The 27,307-nt window shown below is 39.1% G+C and overlaps 1 protein-coding gene across 1 annotated transcript in view; it reads right to left on the reverse strand.

Moving 5' to 3' along the window:
• LOC124164855 (proteoglycan 4) overlaps positions 1 to 27,032 on the reverse strand; it is an 83,125-nt gene extending 56,093 nt beyond the window's left edge. The window contains exon 1 of the mRNA XM_046542062.1: positions 26,820 to 27,032. The gene's annotated coding sequence lies outside the window, so the exon portion shown is untranslated. The remainder of the gene's footprint in view (positions 1 to 26,819) is intronic.
• Between the last annotated feature and the right edge of the window lie 275 nt (positions 27,033 to 27,307).

Genomic DNA, 27,307 nt, shown 5'->3' on the forward strand with positions numbered 1-27,307 from the left:
TCTTAATGGTAGCAAGTTTTCCCTTAATTTTTTAAAATATTTCTTAACCACCTCTGCCATTTCTTGTTATTCAATGCTAAGATATAACGGTAAATATAAATAACCCCACCTTGTCCTTCCCCTTCCTGCCCTTTCTTTTTCTCCCAGCAAAGAGAACGGCCTTGGGGATTTTTTTTTTCTTTCAATAGCGGTTTATATTAAAGAAAATTTTCCTGACACAACACTCAGCGTAATTTTGGTATTTCCCTCACATCTGCGTATCAACCATAATTTACCTCTTTGAGAGCTTGCAACTAGTTCATTAAAATACTTAATATTATGTGCACCTTTTGTATATCGCCATGATTTTCCTCAGTTGTGCTTCTTTTGAGAGCGAAGGATTCAGACTTCTTATTTTATGAAAACTTTTGTCCTTAAATTTGTCAAACGATATCGGTATCAACTTCGCTGAAACAAGTGTAAGAAGAACATAGCAACCTTAAATTCTAAAACGCATCACCTTAATCCGTATTTAAAGGCGATGAAATTTAAACGCAGAGCCTCGAAGGGAACACCGTCCAAAATTCGAAAACAGGACACGCCCGGATTAGGCCATGAGAGGATAATCGATCCGAATAATTCATTGCCATTCTTGAAAGCCCGTAAACGTGATGACTCATACAAATCCCCCTATCTTTCTGACTTAAACTTTTGCAGGCATCGTATCCATCTTTAACCCATAATTTTAAGGTCACCACCAGGAAAAGCTACCTTTTTTCTGTACGCTTAGTTAAGAAATTTTCAGTATATTGCTTGTCTTCACGAAAATTATTCGATAAATTTGGCTTGTGCGGCCACCGTTATACCATTTCGAGAGCCAAAGTTTGTACTACGGTGACAGTTACTGGATCTAATCTATCTAGATATTTATGCATATGTGACTTCAGTTTTATCCGTTAATTTTTCCTAATAAAAACAATTGATATTGGAGCTAAATTGAACGAGAGCGTTGTGTATCAACAATATGGCAGCGTAATCTCACCTATTTTTAGATTAATTGTTTCAGACAATTATAATCGCGTATTTTCGTCCAACCTTAATCATTTGACGTCCTTAAAAATCCAAAGTATTGAAGGCAACAAATCGGAGAAAATCCATTTTCGTGGTTACTGTTAAGTACATCCAAAAATGTTCCCGTTGCCATAGATCTGTAACCAAGGACTAGTGACCCCATGTTTATGCACAAAATAAGCTAGTCCTTTTTAACGATGGTGCAATAAAAAGTTAAATAAAAACGCCAATGACGCCACCTAGTGATAACGCGACTAATTTTGATCCCAAATGTACTGTCAGGAAGAAAACTTTTCTGCGTAATCGACTTCCGTCCTTAGAAAACGCAGAGACTTCAACGGCCGTGGTCTATCTGAAATTTCCGGAATCCCGTCTGATCTCGTCTTGGAAGTCTTACGTGGAAAGTCGAGTGGAAAAGCACCCGTCCGTGGAACGGTGACGTGATCGCCTTAGGCGTCGGTCGCGCTCGGAACTGATTCCGAGTAGAATTTATTTCTTTCCCCCTCACTGAGGATCGATGGAAAACTTGCAAATCACATCACATTCCAAAGAGTTTGCGGCGGAAATGCTTCAGGGTGCTCTGGTGGAAATGCGAATTCTTATGAAATTTCCGTGAATCTAAGGAAACGTTTTCACCACGAATTCGGGTATTTTACGGAAACTATCGCCTTTCCTGTGAACGAGAACGCATAGTCATCGCTCTTAGAGGCAAGCACCTGCATTCTATCGCAGTCGTGGGTTTCTACTAAAGTCTTTAGATAAAGCTTTTGTATATTTTTCAATACGTATAAGATTCAGCATAACATTAATAATAATAATAATAATAAGATGTCTTTATTCTGGCGAGGTTGAGACTAAGAAGTACCCTCTGGCGCCTAACCCTTCGATAGCGTCAATGCAAGCATATTTAAAAACGATATAAACCATTACGATAAAAAAGATATACCATATACACTCTTTGTGAAATGTCAAAAAATATAAACAAGTATATGTGAAAATTTTGTGTTAAAAAAGATTTTTGTTTGTGGGGATAACCATGAGGACAAGAGTGTAGTATCCCTCAGCGAAAAAAACCCACTGCAGGAAAACGCCCACACAAGAAGGGGGGCGTGAAAAACCTGCGAAAACCTAGTGAGTGAAAGCTAATGTCATATTACATGTAAAATACAGTATAGTTAATTTGGTACAAGGAATAAACATTCAAGCATTATGGATGAAATTTTCCATGCATTGGCTAAGCCAGGATCACTGATAATTTAATTGATTTTTTCGTGGCGAATTCATTCTTTGATGTATATAACTTTGAGTCTGCGCGCATGGCTATGAAAAAGGTGCTTCTTCTATGCAGTGCTTTTTTTCGTATCAATCCAAATGATGCTTATTTAGCTGTTTTTTTATTCTGGATGACGGTGAATTATTTGATCTGCTACTGCAAATTCCACTGTGAGATCAATGATTTGAACTGTGACGAGTCATTTTAAGCCTTTGAATTCGTATAACTCAGTTGAAATTATGAATACTTGAATTTAAGCGTGTAGCTTGTGAGGTTTGTTTTCGAGTCGGTGATTTTTTCGATTGTCTACAGCGAATCCCGTTGTGTCACTATGATTTGAAGTGTGGTATGTTCTATTAGATAGATTTATATAAAAATATTTAATGGTGAGGACAATATCCATAAAAATAAAAATAGAATAGTAAAGTTTGCAGTCATATTAATTACAAAAAGAATAATTACATAAAATATTAGTGTTTAATTTTTTAAAATGTCTATGTATAATGCTTTCCCATTTCATAACATAACACATGCATGTACCCAAGTAAAAAAGGCTACCCTTAACTCTTTGAGTTCGAATAACCAAGTTGAAATTACGAATGCCCGTTTTTGAAGAGTAGAATTTGTAAGCACTGTTACACGAGTCAGTGAATTATTTGTCTATTACGAATCCCGCTGTTAGATCAATGATTTGAACAGTGGGTTGGCAAAGAGCCTGGCTGGATGAGGAAGTTGCGATCTTCGATGAGACCTCCGCATCGACTCGTACAGACCATCTCACGAGAGATACGAAACAGGGAGACTCCTCTGCGCGGACGTGTTCCCCACAAACCACGCCTCCTCCTCCTCTTCTGCAGTCGGCATTTGATGGGCTCGTGCGGCCAAAACGGCTTTAAATCTCTCGCCATTGTGAGATAACGGAGAGATTCCCCACCCACACGTCTCACCTCCCTCTCCCTCGCCAGCCACCTTTGCGATCGGAATCTCTTCTGAAGCGGTCCCGCCTTTCTGGCGATACGTTAGTTGGGCTGTGGAAATCTCGAATTCAAATAATGTATAATGCAATATGAACGGTGCACGCCGTGGACGCCTTGGGACGTCATGATTCAAGAAGGTCACATGATATCCACTTCTGAAAAACGGTGTGTCACCGATATTTCACGAATTTAATGCGGTATGGTGCGGCACAGCTATAAGGCATTTATTTACTATTCCGACGATGTGAATGGGGCTGAATTTTCGAGTAGAAAGAGAAAGTTCACTGGCATTTTTTCTATTTATTGGTATTTTTGCTGTGTTCTCTCCTACTTCGATTAAATATGGGGTACGACTACAAAAACGCGCATCATTTATCCATTCTCTCTTATTGTTTTTTCTCGTCGAAGATCATTTTACAAAATGTTTTATTGAATTAAGGATGCATTTGGCCAAAGAGAGAAATACAAAAAAATTTGTTTTCGAAATGGAATTTTACTGGCTAGCAATTAGAAAGATCAATCATAGAAAAAGTTGATGTGAGCCACTGTTAGTGTGTGTTTTAGACACCTTGTTCTACTTCAATAACACGGAAATGCATTTTTGAATTTGAGAATTAGTACGGTAAGAACATTGTGAAGAGTAAAATGAGTACAAGATTCTGCTTTGAAGACTTATCTATTAAATTATGCATTGTGAGATATCATGTCAATCACGTCGACACGAATCGTGGCTGTCGTGGTACATGGAAGGAAGTAGATGGACAGAATGGAACGAATTTCATTAAAATTACGATAACAGTTCCTGTATTGTATACCCAGTTGAGTAGCCATTTCCGAAAGCCTGGACTGTTTGGTAAGGGAAACATTTTTAACATAGTGGAAGGCGTAAGAGAAATATGTCCTAAATTTTAGCCTACTATAATAAAGGCTTTTTTTTGCGCAATTTATCTTCTTGTTACTTGAAACTACGGTAATAACTGACACAATTTTACCACTCATTACCGTGTGGTCGTGTGAAAAGAATTAAATTCTCAGCAAAGGTAATTAGAGTTCAATTTCGCATTTAATCCGTTCACTGGATTAATTTTCAAAGCCTAATATGTTATGGTATTTGGAGGAGGTAACCGGGAGATAAGGTTGTTTTCGCGGAAAGGAAGGAAGAGTGGATATTAACCTAAGTTAGCACCTGCTCTTAGATACCAAGGGACCATGGCTTAACATCCTATCTAACGGACGGAGTGTTTTAAATGAGTGTCTACCACAAAGCACTTAAGTAGAGATCGAGTAGCCTCTGAAAAATCTCTGCCACCGCCAAGATTTAAACCCGGATCCACGAGTTGGGAAGCTGACACTATGGCCACCACACCAACTTGATCCATAGTACTTATTTGAATTTTCTCGGTACGTGGAATTGAAATGTGAAGTTGACCTATCGCCAAACATTGGGAAGTCCTCTTTCTTCGAGACCTATGATTGTTTTTGATGATAAAATTTTATTTTCATATTTTATCCCTATTCGATATTAAGTCTTAATATAAATGTCTTATAAATATTTGAACTTGGACAACCGCGGTACATTTCATTTCAACATGATGTTGATTTATAATGTTGGCCTTACATTGTGTAGTCATTTTTCTTCGGTAATCCTGGCGTGGGTGATTACCCTCCTCTGCCCTCCCTGCGGTCTAAATTCCAGCCTACACCACGTGAACAGCCGGAGCCCACCCACAGGCATATCGTTCCCGTCAGACCCTCTATGAACCCCACCAACTCCAACCAACGCAACCTCATACGACAGTTCCTGTGGTCCGTTGCGGTCATAAAATCGTACGTTTTACGCCATCGCTGCGAGCGCCGACGTTCATACGAAGATGGCGGGCCCTTACCGAGACACAAGGGCGAAAATTGACGATCGTAGTGCGCCAGCAACGAGCGAATAATATGGCTTTTTCTTTTTTTTTCCTCAAGTTTATGGGATTGCGTTTTAAAAGTTATCCCAATAAATTGCAGTCGTCGGACGCTGGAACTTCTGTTCGATGGAAGATAATTCACCCTACCGCAGACATGTATTATTAAAATCCGTTTTAGGCTTTTTAAAGGGAAAAAAGTTCAATTTTTTCCCTAGTGAGTGAAGAAGAGTTACAATCCTCTCTCATTTGTAAAATTGCCGCTCCATTATTAAGGGTTACGTGTGCAGTGTTTTATTTCGAAGCCTAATCGCCGTTCGATTTAATAGCATGTCTGGCCTACGGTTCATCAGGGTGAAAAAAGCGGCCTTGTATGAAGTGGTAGTAGTTGTACAATATCTTAATCAACCATTTGTTATTCACGATGGTGATTTTTTAGGTCTGTAACTGACAGACACTATTTTATTACCATTGTTAAAGGTCCTATGATCAGCGAAGCTATGTTGTTGATCGACGTTCAACGAACAATTCAAGATTCATGATATAGTGTTGTTACGTTTGATATTTAAATACTGTTATTTAACGTTGTCAGGGAGTTGTTGATAAAAAGGATAGAGGGATTCTTGGGAGAACAAGGAAGAAGGAAAGTTGCTTGAAAGTTATTATATAGGGTTTTAAACTAATTTAAACACTTTTCATAATCGAAAAAACTTCATTTTTCAAATAAAGCATTTGTAAAGTCATGATTTTTCACTATTTTGTTCTGTTTTATGATGCAAGGAAATTGTATTTTTGATTTCGGGGAGGGGGGGGGGGGGCTCCCTGGACTCCCCGGACCTCCCCCCTCGCTACACTACTGCCCAATGTTGAGTTCTATGGAAGTAGATTCAAATAGCTGAATTCAACCCACGGCTAAATAGTGTGGGGATTGATCTTTCCCTTCAATCGAATTCCCACCCACCTCTTGCTCAAATAAAAATCTCCTAAGTTTCTTTACTTATTGTTAGTCCTCCAGTATTATCGCACCACTTGCTCTGGTGGGAACATTCTAAACAAAAAAGCTTGCTAACAGCAATGGGGAATGACTCAGAATCGAGGTCACCCAGTCGTTTGAAAACACTGTTCGCACCAATTTGAAAATCGTCCCTTTCGAGTGCTAGGAAGATCTCCAGAAATATTTTATGTATCGAGGTGACGGAGAGAGCAGATTAGGATGGGGAAGGCGAAAGAGGGGTATGCATCCCTTGACGACGGATAGAGGGGGAATTCATTGTGATTGAACTGGAGAGTGGAATGAGGGGGGGTTAGCTTTGGGGGTTGGGGAGACGGCATCAGGGGATTTTCATGGAGATTTGCATGCGGCCCTGAGATCAAAAGGAATTTCGTTTGGGCAAATCTCATGGGACCCGAAGGGATAAAAAACGCCAACAGGAGTTATACCATTTGTTGAGCCTGCAGCAACAGAATGCGGAATGCGTGTTTGCGTCAGGTCACAAATGTACAAATGGTCCATATGCGAATTAAAAGTTCATCAGGTGAGAGCATATTCCTCTATTCTCTGTCAGAGCAACTCCTTTCCCTGTGTTTGAAAAGGTTCTGCTGGTACTTCTTTTGTGAAAAAAATAATAAATCGCTGTCTAGGATGATAATAATAAATATAAATACCAAATGTTAATAAATTCATTTATTGTTCTATGAATAAACTCCTTCAGAACAATGTAGCGATATACAGTGGGGTGAGAGACAGTTAATAAAGCCAAAGCCAAAAGGAATAAGCCAATCAGACGGCCAGGAAACAACAACTATGAGACACTTTGAGGTGGTTTTGCATAAATGTACTCATGAATCCTTCGACAATTCTCCACTTTATTATCATGCGTGGATTCACTTTAAATGCATTTGGCACTGTGCCTAATTAGTAATTGGTTTTATTAATTTGTTTATTCCTACACCACCATAATCAGCACCCGTGACCTTTTACATCGTTTTTTTTAACCCAAACAATCGAACGCGCTCGAAAATCTATGCGTGGATAGGCGAAACCCAGGCGGGACTTGAACCCGCTACCTCTTGTACGGAGGACAAGGACTTCTCCTCGCCTACACCGATGTCGGCAATAATATTGTGATTTTAACCCACAGTGGCAGCAAAGGAGTGGAATTTCTCATAAGCAATGCCTAACCCTGTTGAGGTACAATTTTTTTCCATAAGTGCTTTCAAATGTCGAAGACAGTGTTGTTGTTTATTTCCACACTTCTTTAATTATTCCAATCGACTCAGGTTTCGTCACACTGTCCCACCTTGAAAGTGGCATTAGGGAACTCCAATATGGGATTACGATATAGATATTAATACATATTCCAGTAGGAATGACGACTTGAATAAATGAGTGTGGAAAAAGACAAGTACTTTTCGCTATATTACATATCAAAGGTATCCACCGAATTACGACGGAAAGTGTATATTTTATCGAATATTTAAATCGAAACACCCCATTCTTACCCAGTTTTGAGTGGTGGATTATTTATAAGTAATCGGTTCCCACTTTGTTAGCTACCAAGTAGGGTTCTAGGGAAGTCGACTACAGGCTTCGTTTATTCATTTATCAAACCCGCGACCTCTTGTGTGGAAAGTAAGAACTATACCCCGTTTCTACCGCGGCTGGTAATTGCAGGAATATATAATGATTTTAGCCCACAGTGGTAGCAAAGGAGTAGTATTGCCCATACGCAGTACAAAATTCTGTAGATGTGGAACCTTTTCCCCTATTTTTCTCAAATGTCGAAGACAAAATCGAAACACTCCATTCTTATCCAGTTTTGAGTGGTGGATTATTTCTTAGTAATCGGCTCCCATCTTGTAAGCTACCAAGTAGGGTTCTGGGGAAGTCGCCGACAGGCTTCGTTTATTCATTCCATTCTCCTCTTCAGTGCTACACCGCGTCGCCCATGAATCTTAATTCTCTTTCATCAGCGGATTGGCATTCGTCGCACGTCCCACGCCCCTTTCTCTCTCCGCGTTTCTAGTCTACCCTTACTTACCGCGTCAAGGGACCTGTCGCTTCATTCGTCACCGCACCCAGCTTGTCTAGTTGCCTGCCACTGGACGTCCGCAACGAATTTCGCGCTCCAAATTGGTCGATGATGGAAACGCAATGGGACTATCTGCAACTGTTTCCTAGCTTACGTCCTTTGATCACGGTGGACTTAAAGCGATTGACTTATGTGCCGACCTCGGCGGGGGCTGGGGTTATTTCCCCGTATTCCAATCTAAAGGTCGCGGATTCAAATCCCGCCTGGGTGGATTTACCACCATCCGGAGCATGGATGTATGTGACTTTCAAAAAAGTAAATTGGATGAAATTACTAATTAGTCCAAAATTCGCTTGTAACAATGAGGAAATTTTTATTGCTATATCATGCGAGGCCACTGTGAAGTCACTGATGCATTGCCAGATAACTCCAGGCAGAATTTTCTTTTAATATGCCATCGATATTGATCTTATTTCCCATTTTCCAGAATATTGTAATAGGTACTTATGAGTTCAAAACTAGAGAGAAAAATTAACCACAAGGGATAGCATATTCTTTTCACTCTCACTTTCGGAACTACAATCTCCCAATAATTAGCTTGAAATCATTAGTTATTATTAATCGTCCATGTTTGTGCATATCAAATATTGATTTAAGCTATTTCCAATGCGGTGATCAAATTAAAGAGTTGGTATTTTAAATTTTATATTCATTCGAAGCATAGTGTTTGAATAAGATAATATTATCGTTGTGATGTGAATAATTCATATTGAAAAATATGTTATGCCGATCAGTTCTGACCACTTAAGTGGTAAGGACTATAATCTGGTGTACATTTATAATGAAAAACCCATGTACGATGATTTCAATTTAATCATTTGCGTTGCAATGTTTATATTATTTCAAAGACTAGCTAGCACTTTCAGCACCGTACGACACCTAGAAGTATTCTAATTTGTACGCCTTTTAGAGTTTTTGTGGGAACGGAAAGTTGGTTTGTTCAGTGTCCGCGAACAAAAAATATGTGACTATTTAAAAGCTTATACGAAGAGCGAACCATGATTCTTTCGAATGTTTTCATTTTGAAAACTTTTCGATCTTAAAATATTCCGTTAGTCAATCTTCTTCTCCGTCGCTTGCCGTGGAATGTGTTTACAACTCTTGTTTGTTTCCCGAATGATGGCACGGCAACACGCATGCGCACATCGACAGCATGGTGCTCGTAGTAGCTAATTGTATGTATTTATTCTTCAGCGGACCTAAATCTACTCTCTCGCACAGACACCGTGAAAGCAGACGTAGGGCTGTAGATGTGGAGAGAGAGAAAAAAATAAAGGGACACAGCAGTTTGCGACTCTAGCAGACAAAAGAAGATCCTCGTTGCGTGCGTGAGGAGCCGTAGGCGTGAAATCCCATGGCATTAAGAGGAGGAGTGGGATGGGGGGCGATAGACAATGGCTTTTCCGAGGAAACGGAAAATGAATGGGCGGATATATAAGTGGACGTAGGAGAAACGGGATGAACGTTTTCCGAAACTATTCTCTCCGAAAGATTCCATCCCTCCTTTTTGACTTCCGGTGTTTTGTGCCGCCAGATGTATATAAAAAAAGACGAAAATATTTTTTATCCCTGTTATTTTTTTATATTTGAAGGCTAAGGTGACTGAAATGAAATTAACGTCACAAGCCTTTGATGTGAAGCGTCTCAAACATTGAAACATGTGTTTCGGTGGGTGTTCTCGTACGGAGGCGAACCATGCGCTTTGGCGGAACGGAAGAAAAGATAGGAATTAAAAGACGGGTGCACCGATGCATGGCGCAAGGTGACTGATGGAGTTACAAGTTTGGAAGTAAGGAAACGCTCCATTAGAGTAGACGTTTCGTGCATTGCAGTGAAGCAGAGCCGTAACCTAGGAGACACAAAGAGCAAAAACTACTTAATTAGGAACCGTCATGACGGTTATTATAAAAATATTAATTAACTAGTAAAATGAAACAAACACTGTCTCTATTCATTTCATAAAGATCAATTTTATGGCTAAAAATACCAATGAAACCAATATTCTAAACGACGACTCTGTAATGAAGCCACAAATTTAGCTATTATCAACGAAAAAAATTGGTCGCTAAAATCGCTCTGACATGCTCTCCTTTGACCTGCTGTAAAAATTATATTAACGTATTCCATGCTCTGTATGGTACCCTATCTTAAAGAGTATATGCTTAATAATGAATATCAACTGTTTTTGGTTGATTTGCGCTAAATTCATTTTTCGACTTTTGGCCAGCTTTTTTGGATTTTGGCCCACTGTGCGTCATTTGGGGACCTACTACAGATTCGTGTAAACTGGATAGATACAGGGATTGACTTAACCCAAAATTTTACATAGGCTGGAAGATAAATGTTATTTAATGGATACCTTACAATGAAATTATGACTCTCTCAAAAGTGTAATTTACAAAAATGTTTATAAACTACTCAAAATTTATTTTGTGAAGCATCCGCTTAAAAATACGGAAAATATACGTATGTACCTATCCATGTTCAAACCTTGATAAAGCTCTTTTGAAATCTCACTCATCATATGCTTACCCTCAAAGCCAGATGTGGCAATAATTTAAAATATGAAGGCATTTTCATTTAGACGTGGTACTTTTCAGTATATGATAATGGATGTCACTATGAGTGGCCTGAGTTACCTATGGTAAGGCTGTGTGAATAAGTATTGTCATGAAGAGCACTAAATGAAGAAAAAATAATCAGCTAGACTTTTATATGACATTCATTAGCGCAGACCAAGTCCATATTAATAATTAATTGTTAACTGAAGGTTACAAATGCCAACAATATAGTAAAAAACGTTGCTTAAAGTTGCCTTTACGCTATATTATATGATTTGCTTTCGTAAATGATTCCGTGACGATAAGCGCCAAGGTCCGTATTTTGATTACGAAGGTAAAAAGTGTAACTTTGTGGACGCAAGCTTTTTGAGAGCATTCAAAGAAAGATTAAAAATTTCCGAATTCAAGCTCACACCTTTTTCCTCGTACAAATGAGCGAATTTAAAGAAATTGATTGTCACGCCACGCTGGAAAGCGACAGGTGAGTTGATGAGTTGTTTTTATTCAATCTCCAATGGAGCGTTTCGAAGAAGTGATCGACTGTCTTTCTTCCTCGGATTGTGAGCCGTTCCACGGATCTCCGCAACGCGTCGCATGTGGAGTTTCTCCCAGTGCGGATCACTTTCACTCTCAAAGGCAACTCTCGCCAGGCCGCAAAACCCAGGCGTGACTCATGTGAAATTACGCTTTTTCGTATCCTTGGATTTTCCCACGTGATAATCGCATCCCAAAGGGCATCCTCTGATATTTCAACGAGTGGCTTTCGTATTGAAATGAAAGGTAATAGTTGCACTTTTCCACAATCATTTTATGCCCACTAGTATTCTCATATTTGTTTTCATGCTGTTTATTTCTGTTGAAAATATTGTTTTCATTAAAATTCACACTCATGTACATTTCAGTCGTGTACAATATAAAATTAATTTCTCATTGAAAACCTGTCACTAACGCCCGTTTCTTTAGTAATTAATTACTGATAATGGAAATATAATTATAATGATTACTTTAAGTTAGAGATGTTAAGTAAGAGGGGAATATTTGTGTCCTTCAGAAACAACTGGCACTAATTGTTGTGTATCATGTATGATACAAAATGCAGTGTAGGGTTAATTTCACGCTCAAGTTGACGGAAAGTTATCAGTATTTAAAAAAATATATTAGAAGTAATTCAAATACTAACTTTCCCATTTCACAAAATAACACTGAAGTTTTGGTTTCAATGCTGGTCTCAGCTTTCGGCTGATTCGCAGTCACGTGGAGCGCTCTTGTATGCATTTACTCTGAGAACAGCGAGAGAGTAAGTGTAAGTGTAAGTCACAATTATTTATGCGTACCGGTATGCATAAAAAATAGTGGGTAAAAGCCGAAAATCGTTCTTGTTTACATTTACTCTGAGTTAATGTCATCCCGTTAAACGTGGATACATCGAGCTATGTATGCGCAGTATGTAAAAGTGTATTCATTATAAACTGAAGCATTCTAAAACACTGTGCTTGTTGATCTTTTACTACAAAGTGGAGCATCGATAATATAACACATTGGTTTTCGACGACTAAAATATGCACGGATCACTTTAGAATCCCTTGACCTCACTTGAGTGGATATGAGATGGCTGACATCCTTGTATTTAACACGGCTAGTCACTCTCCACGTGCTCTACTGATCTTAAAAATATTTGTACAATGGATTAGCGAGTAACTCATTCAAAATACTTGTAATGGATGTTGCAGAATATTCTCAAGGTAAATCAATGGCGTGTAAGAACATTTTTTTGAAATGAAGTGTGTCATTATCTGGATTATGACTCATGCCTTAAAAATGTCTTTCCACGCGTGTTGCGGCCGCAATAATATACGCCGGTGTTTATTCGTCCTGTTGAGCTGCATTCCGCAAGGTTGCAGAATTTACTGCGAGCACCTAACTTCGAAGAGTTTTTTTCTACAAGAACTCCAACTGCATTCTCTAAATGAACTACAATTGAACAATAACATTTCTATCCTTTGGTTCATTTACTTCCTAAAGTTAAGTTCGTTTAAAAAAATTACTCTTGAGACGTACGAATTCTATTGATATTGCTTACAGCGAGTGGATATCAAAGCAAAAGATTCCATTACTTAGATAAAGTGCTATTTTTTTGGCAAGCGCGCCAATTTTGTGGACGTAAGCATGACCTGCTGCATCCTTATTCGTTCGATACGGTCTTTTTTTAACCGTATACCGCGAGATCTCAATCGCTTTCAATTTTTTTATCTCTCTCGTTGCCCCCTTGCATTTTTTGGCAGCGGGGTCTCATTGATCCGTCGAGCAGGAAAAGTGAACTGGAGAGAAAGTTTCGCGCCAACAAAGGGAGTTAAAATGGCTTCCAAGATGGCGGTGCCCGCACGAAAAGGGAACGAGGTCACGGCAGCTGGTAACATCGCTCTCGATATCGGCTCGCGGAGCGCAGGGCTTCGCGAGCTCGCATCGCGAAAACCTCCTTGCACAGCCCCACCTCTTTCCATCTCTGCAATCCCACTCGCATTTTTTTTATTCTTTCAACCTCGCGTGCTGCAACCCAAGAGACTCGATGCGCATGGGCGACCATTTACAGCATCCAACGCATCGCGAATCCAGGTAGATACAGCTGAGAGAGACAGCCGGTCTTGGCCATACATCTCCACGAGCATCATCCGTATTTATTCCCGACCATCTGTTCTCTACTTGAACTGATATCATTTAATAAATCATTATACTAATAATGAAATCACGATTTCATAGTTTTTACAATCTGTAGCCCTTATTTGTACGCAAAAAAGCCGAATCTAAAAGCGAAATAAAATCATTACTTATGGAAGTGATTGAAAAACATGGTCTGCAACTGACATTGTAATTAGAAGACCACCCTTTCAACCTTATTAAGATTTAATTTTCTATTTCAATTAATTTATTATCGTGGGACTTTTTGGCCCATGAGATATTTTACAAGAGCACAGGAATTCAGGAAACAGCATTTGATAGAGGTTCAAAAAAGAGGTACACGACAGATAGGCTCACTATATACAAAACATGAAAAATAAGAAAAAATAAATAAAAACCTATAGAAGCATATACATAAAATTCCATCCCGAATGCAAATACCCGGGTATCTTGCCACACTAAATTTCCAGACATTTTAAATACATTGGAAACAATTTATTCAAAGGAAAACGTTCAGGCACAACAGAAAAACGTAGCGCCAACAGAAAGTTATATTATGAATGCAAAATGTATTCTCCTCTCATCACATCAGTAATCAATCACGTCAGCATGGCTAGTTACACGGAGAATTGCCATGAACTATCATGAAAAAACTTATACACTTTACTCTTAAACACATTGATGGCGAATTTCCTAGTTCTATCGGTAATGAGTTCCATATTCTGGCAGCTGTAACTATAAACGATTTATTGAGGGGCTTTCCATAGCGATAAACGTGAGAAATAGGTTTTTCGTGGTGGATTATCACCTATTTATGCATAATTTTAAACTTATTTTATGGTATCCTTTTTGGAAGAGGTGACCGACAGCTAAGGTCATTTGCGCCGTAGAGAATGGTGGTAAAGGAAGGGTGGAGAGAAACCCGGCGACGAATTTTGCCTACTCCTAACGAAAGGCGCCAATGGGACAACGGCTTGACCCTTTTAGGTGCAAGGGACATACACGTCCCAAAATTTTTGATATTCTATCAAAATTAAATGAGAAGGTGAATGATTGGAAGAATTGGTTCTATTGAAGAATAGGCTATTGGCTTCTCTTTTAAATTCTTTACGTGATATCCTTTAGATGTTGTAGTTTCCACATTGTTTAGAAATTTCATGTGAAATGCTGTTTACTAAGTGGAAATTTGAGATTTTATAACAAATCATTGAAAAGGCCGATATTAACAGGACTATTGGTTTATGTGTTTCTAGCCTGTGGAGATAATACGAAAAACTCCGCATTTGTTATTTTATTTACACAAAATTAGTGTTTTTATGTCATGGGACACATATGTCCTTATGTACCATAAGAGAGCGAGAACTGGAGTCATTTCACGTCCCAGACTGTATCTAAGAATCTATAGGAGATATCGCTTTCATATAAATATTTTTGGCACCAACGCATACATTTCAACCTGAAAACGTATTTTGCCTCGCAATCTAACGGCTGCAATCCTTATGGACCTTAAAGACCTAATTTCCCAATCTACGGACGGAGTGCTGTACATAAAGTGCCCTCCTCAAGGCACTAAAGCAGGGATCGGGCAACCTTTGAAAAAACTCTATCTCCGCCGAGATTTTTGAACCCGGACCCTCTGGGTTCAAAGCCATCACTCTGGCAACCATACCAACGCAATCTCCATCCACCAAGCTTCCACGCTCGACGACCAAAATGAAGATGGATGGAATGTATGATGTAGCAAGGGAGTAGAACCCGCGCGCATGTATTTTCTTTGGGCGGCGTCATTTCTAGCATCGCGTGGGCGATTTGCAGCCACAGAACACGACCACCTTGAAGCCAGCAATTTCACCGAAAATATTCGCTTTCAATGCAACCGGGTTCCGCAGGTCGCCCTAGCAACGCAAAGCGACCCCGCCCTGCGTGGATAAGACTATCGTATATCGCCTTGCTCTTTCGACCCACAAGAGAATAATTGACGTGCCGGGATTGAATAGGTCGTTTTAACTCCGCCTGCTGGCCCACCTCTGTAACGTAACTGGTGATGGGCGTTTCTCACTGAGAATGATTTTATTAAACTCAACTTCAGATTTCTCCTTCCAGAGTATCTAAAGACCCTGGAATCTGGTGGCACAAAGTTTAAGGCAGACTTATGCAGAGATAAGAACGTTTTAAGGAAATGCAGTATACAATTTTTAAAAAATTAGGCTTTATGTAAGATAAGAAATTCAATTAATTACGCAGTATTTAAATCAGCTCATTTTATGTTTATTAACTAACAAGCCGCATGAATAGCAATGAATACAGTATAATGGTCAAGCGAAAGACAACCAAAATAGAAGCCGAACCACTTATGTTCACCTCTCAGCATGTTAACACGCCAAACTCAACTCCTATAGCCACTCAAATCCAAGTCTATTTTTGGCCTCGCCGACAAGTTGTCTTCAGACTCCTCTGTCCTCCGCCATGTCAACCTATTCCCCAAGTCTTCTCATGTCTTCAACCTCTAGGTCATTCCATCTTAATCTTGGTCTTTCCCGTGGGAGCCTTCCTTCTGCATGACCTCTGCACACTCTTCTCGTCATTACATCCTCCAGCCTTCTTCTTACATGACTATAGCTGGTCGTCTGTACAGTTTCCTGAACCCTCTATTTTTCAGTATTCTCCTAAACCCCTTCTTTAAATGTTGGGTCGTATATATCCATTATCTCAATATTTTATTTTTAAATGCTTTTCACTTCTTCTTGGTCTGCTTTATTAGAGTGCATAGCTCCGCCTCCTACAAGAAAACTGGCAGTTTTTTGCCTGATATATTCTAATTTTTCTAAATCAATATATCATGCCATCAATACATGTAATTGATTGAATACGGTTTTCGCATCGAATTTAACGTTACATTGTTCAAATCTGACTGGTGTTTCAATACTCAGGCCGAGGAAAGTGTTAGAAAGCATAGATAATCTTCAGTCTTATGTAGGAACTGTATTCTTCAGTCATGAGAAAGATGCTTGATTTGAGCTTTGAAACAACATAACGAGAGTAAAGACATAAGTGACTCACCATCTCTTGAAGACATTGGGAAACTTGCTTAATTTAAAGAAAAAGCTCCTTAAAAGCAGGATATTTCACCTGTTCGAAACAACACCTAATACACATCATAATGATAATATATAAAAGCATCAATATCTCATTGCTTAGAAATTTGAAGCAATGCTAACGTTACTGACATCAAATAATGGAAAAATATATGGCTATGAAGAACCAATCAGTGCGCTAACAACCCCAGCATGCCGTTCAAATACATCTGATTACTCATCAATCATTAGAATTTAAAATAATTATGAAGTCCTGCTAGAAGAAACAAAATTATAAACAGGTATATTTCAATGCAAAGCTTGCCATTTGATTAATGCGAAAAGAAAAAAGTAGGTTGGTAACTCTTAAGTCTTCTGCTGCGTTTTATTTCTGCGTGAAAGACTAGCACTTAACAGGGTTTAATAGCATTATCGAGTAAATGGATAAGCCTCTTAGGGGAGTGCCATTACGTTTAATATGTTAGGAGACGTAGATGCATTTCCTTGCGACGCATGTTTCAGTGAATGACCGAGTATAGAAGGTATCCAAGCTATGTTACTTGCTCTGTCACTCTCCTTCCAAGTCGTTTTTACTCATTTAGTGGTATTCCTTGTCCCGTCCTCTGGTCCATCTCGCCCCAGTTTTCTGCAATTTTCCTTCAAGACCATGAGCGTTGTGTAGGTAATTCTATGGCTTTGAGGTTTTTTGTGTATTTGAGTATTATATCCAAATTTTTTTGGAAATTTCGGTAAGTTTTCTTTCTTGGAGGCAAAAGATGAAGAGTATTCTTGTAACTTTATTGGAGTAGCTAATCCATAGTTACATTTAATCACTCTTTCTTTTAATTTATATTAAAGACTTGCTTCTTTCATGATAAAATTTGCGTCTTTTACTACCTCAATCTCCATATTTTTCATTCATGGAATCGACCGAACACAATGATTAGTAAAACTTTGCATTTCCACGTAATTTTATTCAGGACGACAAAGATTTCGACGAGGCACGTCATCATCTGGTACACTTGAACAGAAGACAGAGATTTTATTAAATTATATACTGATTTTATAGAAATTTTATTAAAATGAACTAGATCAACGCGTCACGTCAAAACCTATGTCGTCCTTCAATAAATTTATGTGTAATTGCCAAGTTTTACTTTTCATTTTTTTCCTTATTTTTCCATAGCCCTGTCTCTACGTTTCATCGTTCGATAGTTTGATATATTTCCATCCCTTTTTCATCGCATGCTATTCCAAAATCCTGCTTCTTAATTCCACTCAAATTACTTCAATTCTAGATCAATACGATATAGATAAAACATCGGCGGGAAACGATTTACCCATAGGTGTTTCTTAAGAGGAAAAAGTTTCCTCTCTCTGCGAGTCGATCGAACCCATACTGTGCACTCAGATGCTCGTACGAATCACCGGCTTTCCCGCAGCGCGAAAGCAACCGGTTGGTTGGAAAGCGTCAAGGCTCCATAGTGAAGGAGCCACTGAAGTGAAATAATGTTTCGCAACATGTTGTCCAAGGTGGGAGGGAGGGAGGTCTGACGGACACGCGCTGTATACATTCTCGGCTTGGAGTCATGCTCCGGTGGCGATGAAAGATTTTAATGACCAGAGGGCGCTAATATATGATTGCACGAAACCGATTCAGGCCATTATAATTGGCTCCAACGCTCGTATGTAACCGTAACAGAATTGGTTACATGAGCATAATATTTGAAGTCACTGCAGCTTATGAACATATGAAGCTGGTAATTATTGATTTGATTAAAACTGCGATAGTTTATTTCAGCTGATCAGTGCCCGTTGGTCGGCCGTCCCTAAATGCACTATTTATATTTATCTCACGCTGAATTTTAAAATGAGTAACTTTCATGAACGTGTAGGCTCATCAAATTCATGGTACTCCTATAGTACTACCATCGAATTTCTTTCGTTTCAGTTAGCGAAACGTTCTTAAGAGGCGCAGTTTAAAGATTAACTATTAAACTTTTGGGTTATCTGAAGAAATTAATGGAAACTCTCCAAAAACAATGTTTGGAAAACAAATGTTTCCTTGTAGATCATTTCTTAAGAATTGGATAGAGTTAATATACTTGCCCATGCAATATCTAATTCGGGCTGATAAGTATATTTGGAGAAACTATCAATGATGGGCTGCAATTCCTGTCAATAGTTATCCCGTTATCTCTGGTAATCTATGGAATAAAAATTTTTTTTTAAACTTGTTTGCTCTGTCAGCCTAATATAATGCATGACCTTTTAACTAATTTTTATCCCCTCACTACAGCTTAATCATTCTCAAAACTGAGAATATATGTGAAAAATTTATGTGAAACCGTATTAAATAACAAGAGAAATCTGTGAGATCATATTTTTTAAGTATTTTTATAAGAATGCTGTTTGTTAAGAAAATTTATAATTTACCATTAAATCAATCCGGACGAAAATAGTGTGGATATTTTCACATAATATTGTGACTTTAAGATTAGTATCTTATTTAATATGCTCTTCTTAACTCAAAGACTTCGCTCATGCCGAAATAAAATGAAATATCGTAGTGTAGTTTTAACGCAACCGTGCTTTCGGAATTGAAACAAAAAAATATCGAATATAATGATTCGTGCATGTGTCATGAGAAAATTAGAAGGGCCAGGAGAAAAATGTATTGGTCACGTTTCATGAGAGATTTGAATCTGGTTACGAGGCCGTTAATTCCCTACGTTATCTTGTTCTTTGCAAATCGGCATTGAAATAATTTTTGTCAGCTCGCGTACGGAGCCCGAGGCACACTTTCACTTTTGAACTCAATGCTAGGCGAACGGGTTGTAATGTTTCCCCAAACTAAGCACCGCTCCGACAAAAAAGTGAACGCAACTGCCATTACGAGCTTGCTTTGATAATGTGAAAATTGCAGTCACTGACTTTGATATAAGGTGTAAAATTGCATCAATGCGTATGATTTTACTCTTAGAAGTGAAAGGGAAAATTTGCATTGAAAATTCTCGTAGTGATTCTAGGTAAGGATGCATTTTTTTTTTTAACGCAACCTGTTTCTAGCATAGACGAAAATGGTTAATTGGAGCCTGGGAAATACCGAGCCTTGCACAGCTGTAATTGGAGAATCTAGAATGGTGGTTTAGTGTGTGATTAAAATATAATTACCTGTAAAATCCCGTATTTAATAGTTTTAAATGAGCTGGGTATTAGTGACTATGTTAAAAAATGACGTTCGTAAGGGGCCCAGTTTTACGGTTAACTACATAATTTTTGCGCTGCCCAAAGAAATTAATGGAAACTCACGAAAAATATTCATTTAGAAAACTAATCGTTCCTTGTTGGCCGTTCCTTACGTATCGTATAAAAAATATCCAGAGGTAAAGAATAATTTCTATAGAATATTAGCAGATCTTCGGGGAGTTCCTAAATTTTTATACCTAATGGAGTTTTTTGAAAATGACTTATAAATAAAGGAGCAGAGGATGTTTGTGGCAGGGAGAATAAACTGGTCCATCTATCAAGGATTTCTGCCTTTTTATTCTTCAAAAATATTGTGAGGATTATAAGATTTAACAGAAAGCATATGCATGAAAGAGTTGAACCCAGATATTCTGATTTATTGCATCTAAACATTTTAAGCTTTGTCTTAGTATTCATGATAAGGTACTGCTTGCGACTTATTATGTGACAAAATCTTTACGGGTGGTTAGAACTATGACGTTGATCTTTTTCTGTATATTATAAAGATTTTATGGTGGTATTTTCTGCAGACATCCCCCATATCCGGATCCGAGAGCCCTCGATCATGATCTTTTCGAACTAAGCAACCACGTCATAATCTTTAACATAATGAAATCACCTGTCTGTTTCACAATTTTATTTTTTCTGCCGACCCAGGTTTCGGCACATAATGCCATTTTCTAGGTTGAAAATGACATTGCCATTTTTTGCCGAAACCTGGGCCGTTATAAATTAATAGGGATGAAAATAGATTAGTAATCTCATTTTGTTCAATATCAAATATTTCCACCAAATTATGCCGGGAACTGTATCCTCTATCACCTCTCTATCTCTTAGTTAACATGATATCAGCTTTTAATTGATGCATGAATTCATATCGTTATATCAATGTCTGAGAATTTTCTACAAATGGACACGGCATTGGCTCGCTCAAAATGCTGCAACATTTAATTGAGAAAATATAAGAGGCTATCCTCATCGGCAGAAGTTATGCATTTTCTAATCGGCCGCAGATTGTTAGCTAACTATCGACCACGTCTCGGAAAAGAGCCATCTTCGTTATTTGTCTCCGCCATGAATATTTAATCGTCTGAATTCCACGAATGTCTGCGGGTCATTACGTCAGCCACAAGTCAACAGAAGCGGAGCGTCCGAAGCGGAGAAGAAGAATTTCTCGAGAAGTCGTTTCAAACTGAGTCACCCTGGCCCTATCCGTCAAACTCTTTCGGGAATCGTAAAGCTTGCTTGCTGCACTGCTTCGGACAGGTTGAAAATCAAGTCGGAAGACGGCATTTTTCTCCCTTAAAACTCGTTCCTGGAGCCAATCCAAACGAGTCGCCGGAGCATCCGAAAAAGTCACCAAACCCCCCTCCTCACTCCTCTTCACTCGACCGCTCTTAATAACGTCTCGTCCTTTCCTGCTTGCGTTTATCTCACTGCTCAAAGCCTTTCCTCTTCTCAACCTTCGTCTTGCCATTGCCGTGAACAACTTCCTCAATCCTCCGCAGCCCTCTTTGGACGTCGAGTTTGCTCAAGCGAGAGCAAACAATGTCGCGGCAATTCTATGGACGCCATGTCATACTCACCCGCGAGATGATCTTTTTCTTCGTCAACGCAAAAGATTGGAAATTACCGAAGGGTTTGCCCATCGTCACGAGGAACGTTCTTGTCTGCATTATCATCTAATGGTCTCAGAATGAACACCAAACATCAACCCATCCTTAAGGACTACCTATGCTACAGAGATTTTTCGGAATTGCCAAGCAAGATGTCTGAGCCACCTACGTGTTGAAATTAATTTTCATTTAAAAGAAGACGGGATAATTTCGGTAGCTACTGGCTTAACTGCATCAAGATATTCATATGCACAAAGTTTATTTTCATTTTTGCGGCAAAACGATTGCAAGCGATTCAGATTTAATTCGAGGATTTGGAGTAATTAGATTTTAGTTATTTTATCGTTTACTGTCCTCTTCAGGTTAGAAACTTACGATAGGTGTGGAAAAGAAAAGAAAATCCTACTAATGATCTCATATAGTTTTTATTGACAGACAACTATCGGACTCTTGCTAGGATAAATTTGAATCCATGATCATGTAAATAAAATTCTGGTGTTAATTTTGACGATCGAAGATAAATCGAAGATTTTAGAGGAGATCTATTTTTATGACGTTTTATCGTATCTCGTCTGGTTGTATCAACCCAAACATTGAGTGAGACAGTCAGTGAGTGGTCGAAAGTGGGTTTATAGTTTGTACTATATAGATTCTATTATTCGTTGTCTCAGGCGTGACTTCATGGAATCGACTTAATGGAACGATTAAAAAAATTTATAATTCCACAGAAATTCAATACTGATTTTTAAAATCGGAGTCTTCGATGCAAATGTACCAGATAAATACGTGCCACATCTACATAATACCCTGCGAGCCACCTCTAAGGTGTTTGGCAGGGAGTGATCAATCACCAGCATGCAGCATGCAATTGGACTCCCACATGTACGCCACACGGTTCAAAACGTCACGCATACTAACAAATTATGCTACCATATGCAGTTAGAAATAATAATAAAATTAAGAAACATGCATTAAGTTTTACATATGCTAGTAGGCTACACTACAAGTCATGCAATCTATTTATGAGTTCTATCGCTGCCGTTATAATCTCTTATTGATCGTGGAAAAAAAGACATTCTGAACCTGTGAAACCTAGGTCGTCCAGTATTAAACTTACGTGGAATTATAATTTTTTTAGATTTGATTGGTATATAAAGATTCTACTTGGAATATGGCACCGTCATTGTTCACGGTAATGTAAATGATTCTGCAGCGTTCTGGAGCTTCTTCTAAAACCCATCCACAGATTTTCTTCCCCCGACGACCTTCCCGAGAGTCGTGCAAGAGCTCCGTCGCTCCCCCTGTGTCGCGACTGGTCTCCGCGACGGCATGTCACGTGACTCACCCCACGTGGGACTGGTCGTCCCTCTACCTTGCCAAATACAGAGAGACGGAACAGGTGGGGTGCAGTGGGGTGGGGTGTCTATGGCAGGTGGGGGAGCAAAGGATGCTGGGAAGAGGGGAGTAAAGCAAGAATCACTCCCGTCCGTTGTGCACGGGTTGTGGAGGTTCCAGGGAACCGCGGACCCATGTCACCGATAGCATTTCTCACGAGCGTAGCAAGTCATGCATTGAGAGCGCCACCCGAACGGCCGAAAGCGATGGGAATCCAGCCAAACCAATTGGCTCCTGACTGAGATATATATCCTAAGCAGTTTTCCCTTTAACTATTTCCCAACGTCTGGTGAAGAGCTTGGTTTTAAAATTTTTCCCAGGGTCAACGTGAATAGTTCCTCTTTCTTTATCTTTGTTGCTGAACTGAGCAGCTTCAAGATAGACGCTCGATTTTAATAATATGGAATTCGGTACATACACCTTACAGTTTGATACCAAATATATAAGAACTGCTAAAACTTTCGCGGTCCATGCTCGTCAATATTAATGACTTTTGGGATGACCCGCGTTAATAATCCAAAAGGGCCAAAGTTTCCTGATGGCAAATTATCATTAGCCTCGATGAGGTCTCCGTCATAGAAGAGTCATAGCTGGTCATCTTGACGCGGTTTACCCAAAATCCAGCAATATAATTTTAGATTCGCCACTGGTCCCGGATGTTATTCCATCTCCTACAGCAATAAGATAAAGAAGGCACAATGTCTGGCTTATAAGCTTATAAATAGATAGTTCGGAATATCGATATTAATTAATGATTATGATATAACTCCGATACTCTGTGGTCACCACTCACTTCACGTCGTAACCTCCTTTTCCCATCGATTTAACCAATATCATGCACACACAAGGAAAGTGTTGGCCAGCAAGTACAAAGCATTCAATTATCTAATGTAAATTGATGGTTAAAACTAAGAGGTCCTCAGAATTCATGTTACATTTTAAATATTAACTTTAAATATCTCGTTTTAACTTGTCATTGTTTTCATTCCGTATAGATATGGCAATTGCCTTGACAAAATTTTTAAATTCCTGCATCAATAGCAACCATTCAAGTATTTAATTTGCTATAGCCACCTATCATGAAGGATTACCGATACGAGCATGAAGAATGTATTCACAGGTAATGTTTTTTCGCAATTAAAGTGAGCGTGGATAATCAATTTGTAAACTGTGAATCGTATTAACTTCGCTTCAGAGGTAAAAATCGTGGACTTAATTGGACCGACCTTGTTTGAGAATGTTTTCCAAAGTTCTCGTTGGAACATCATTATCAGTGCTTCGGTTCTTTGCTTGCATTTGCATGTTCTCAATACGGTGAAAGCAGTCGTAGCTCGGATACGGCAACTGAACAACCACAAGGCTAATGATGAAGATAGAAATCACGCCTACTCTCGTTCAAAGAAAGCGAATAATAATACCCAATTCTATAAAAAAAATGCCGTGATATTTTTACTCTATTTCCCATTTGTATCAATATTTGTGTTGGAGATTTCAATGACTGCCGAACGGTTTCCAAGTCATCGCTATTGCAAATAATTCTTCAAGCAATAACAAGACGATTATCTAAATTCATTCGATTTAAATTCAGTTTATTTTGCAAAAACTCACTCTATATACCTATAATTGGGTTGAAAAATTGGACCTTATACATAATGTAATTTATGTTAAATGCCGTTTAAAGAAAATTTTGACAAAATGAAGGATATGGCTGCCCTTTTGAAGCTATAACCTGAGTATTAAAGAGTTTATCAAAAAGTTACACAAAGGGTAAAACTATTTTTAAGCGCTGCTTGTCAATCTCTTCAACATGCAGGCATATGTAGAACTCGATATTAATGGGAACCTAACAGTTGTGCATCACGCATAGCGGCGTCGGTATCTATACGTTCAACGGAAAGGCGAAGTGATATCCTTTGACTGGATCAGCTAATCGGGATAACTTTTCTTCATGATGCAACAACAACACATTCATCATCTCTAATTCCGTTATTCGAGACCAAATGAGATAACTCACATCGCTGGTTTTAGCGCCAAGCGGAATCGTCTTCCACGAACGGTTTCTCCACTTCATAATCAACATCTTGTCTAGATCCAATGCAACTGGACAGATATCATCTTAACGCTGCATAAAATAATATGAAATTGTATGCTTTTATCCCTTAAATGTTTATAGAGTGTTTTTCTGTAAATGTCTTATTCCAAGGAAAGAATCAGTTATGCTAAATTAAACATTTTGGTCCTGGAGTATGCTTAAAATATTCCATTGTTGTATGGATGACTCACTGATGTCTAAACTTGATGGTGAAAGTGATAATTATTCAATGTTTATCGATAGCCTTTCAAATCACTGATCGGCACTTGGTTAAGTTTCAAATATGACCATTTTTTACATTTTTAATCGCGTTAATCTATCTCCTACGGAATGAATGGGGTTTATATTTTACATGGAGAGATTATAAAATACGCTATAGTTAAAATAATTCGTTTATATGTTCTATGAATGAAAATTTAACTGTTTTATTACACTCCTACATCATTTCTTGCAATATAAATCCATATAGCGCAATTTTGGTGTTACGAAACAGCTTTTCCCCCATCAGTCCTTCAAGACGAACAGATGGTCACGAACATGCGGTTGATGGGCAGTGGATGCAGAGCTTTAAGCTGCCACCCACGGGAATTGCTTAACACAGTCCATGGACGTCACGGGATACGCTTCTGAATTTAAAATTCATTTAAAAATTCGGTTTTCAAATAGATTTAGACACTGAATAATTGACACTCAACATAACTGATCCGCTTGAATTAATATTTTTACTCGTCAGAATAAATTTTTCGTGCAAAACTTTTTAATCAGCATTAGACAACTTGTGCTTAAAACATTTCCAGTGTTGAAGTGTTTAAAACTTCACTTTAATAATTTTAAAAATGAATGATAAACAAAGGTATTACACTGTTCTTTAATTTATTAAAATTAGTCAATAGACTTAGATAATAGAATTAGAAAATAGTGGACAGTACGATATCTCCATTCATCATTCGATATTATGTTCCACGATATCTCTCGGGAAAAATTGTCTCCATCACTAGATGAGATATATTCGTGATCGCCTCTATAATGAGCATAAAATATAAGAAGTTTATTCATTCACCTGATTAAGCAACATCATAGCGAAACCTTGGTCGCATTGAAGCCAATATTTTTGTAGAAAAACAAATATATATGTTGATGTAAAAGTTGTTGTGTTTGCTATGGCCTTGGAGAAATAATATAGCCTGCTATTAGCGCCATGATTTAATTTCCTCAGCATGGAATCGCGGTCACTTAACGAAGTGGTGCTATTTTCTCCGGTTGTGTAAAAATCAAGCTTCCGATACGCATATATATGTGCATAACATGCCGTAATAACACATCCGTTCCAGGGCTGCCCGTTCGCCTCATAAATGGACACACTCATGCACCCAACTGGTGCAGGGCAAAGCTTCCGCCTTTTGCACCGATCAATTAGAAAGTAACGTTCGTGACTACATCACAGTCGCCTTTCTGGGGGGAAAGGGACGACTCCGAGTGTAACATATCGTTGAAATAGAAAGTGCCTCGACTTGAGAACGCGGTGCCTTTTACCTCTCGCGAAGACTTACACCAGCACATGCATACATAGTCGTCACGAACACTCACGCACTACCATTTCTCCGTCTCGGAACCACTTTTCCTCCTCTTGGAAGAAGTCGTTTATTTTTTCTCTCTATATGTTACATATTGTCACAGGTGGAGACCAGTTGCTGGGAATAGCTTAGCATTCGAGGACGCCGAACCAGATCGCACGCGTTAACGGATGTGCATAGGTGTCGGCACGAGTGTTTGTTGACGCTCCGAGGGAGGGCGTTGCATAAACACACTTCCGATGACGAAACCCTTCCGAAAGAAGATGGGAAAAAGAGGACTCACCTTTTGGTCAGTCGTGGGTCCTCGCGGGGGATCTAGTTGTTTATTCGTGCGTTGAAGTCTCCGATGTTTCCGAGGTCCTCACATCCTCCCCTCGGTCTCACAGTAACCAAAAAGCTCTGAGCGGCTCTCAACTGCTGAACAACACAACACGCCCCTCGCACTCAGTAAAGGTGTAAGGCTGGCCAGATCCAAGGCAACCAGCAGACTGGCTTCTCTCCTATCGTTCCCTCCTCCACCACGCCTCCCACCCCACCTCTCCACCCTTCCGACGCTGCTCCCACCTGGCGGCCACCTTGGAAAACCTCTCTCTCTCTCTCCAACACCCACCTTCAGTCACACTAGGCACCAACACCAAAGCGTGGGTACACATGAAATCCACATTGATTCAACCGAGAGCCCAACTACCGGCTGACGGCCGCCGGGGGGCAGGTCTGCCCTCACGCCTGCAGTTTGGAGCTCCACCGGTAGCTGATAAGGCCCCACATCGA

Source organism: Ischnura elegans, chromosome 9 (genome assembly GCF_921293095.1).
Source record: "Ischnura elegans chromosome 9, ioIscEleg1.1, whole genome shotgun sequence".
NCBI classification, from domain to species: domain Eukaryota; kingdom Metazoa; phylum Arthropoda; class Insecta; order Odonata; family Coenagrionidae; genus Ischnura; species Ischnura elegans.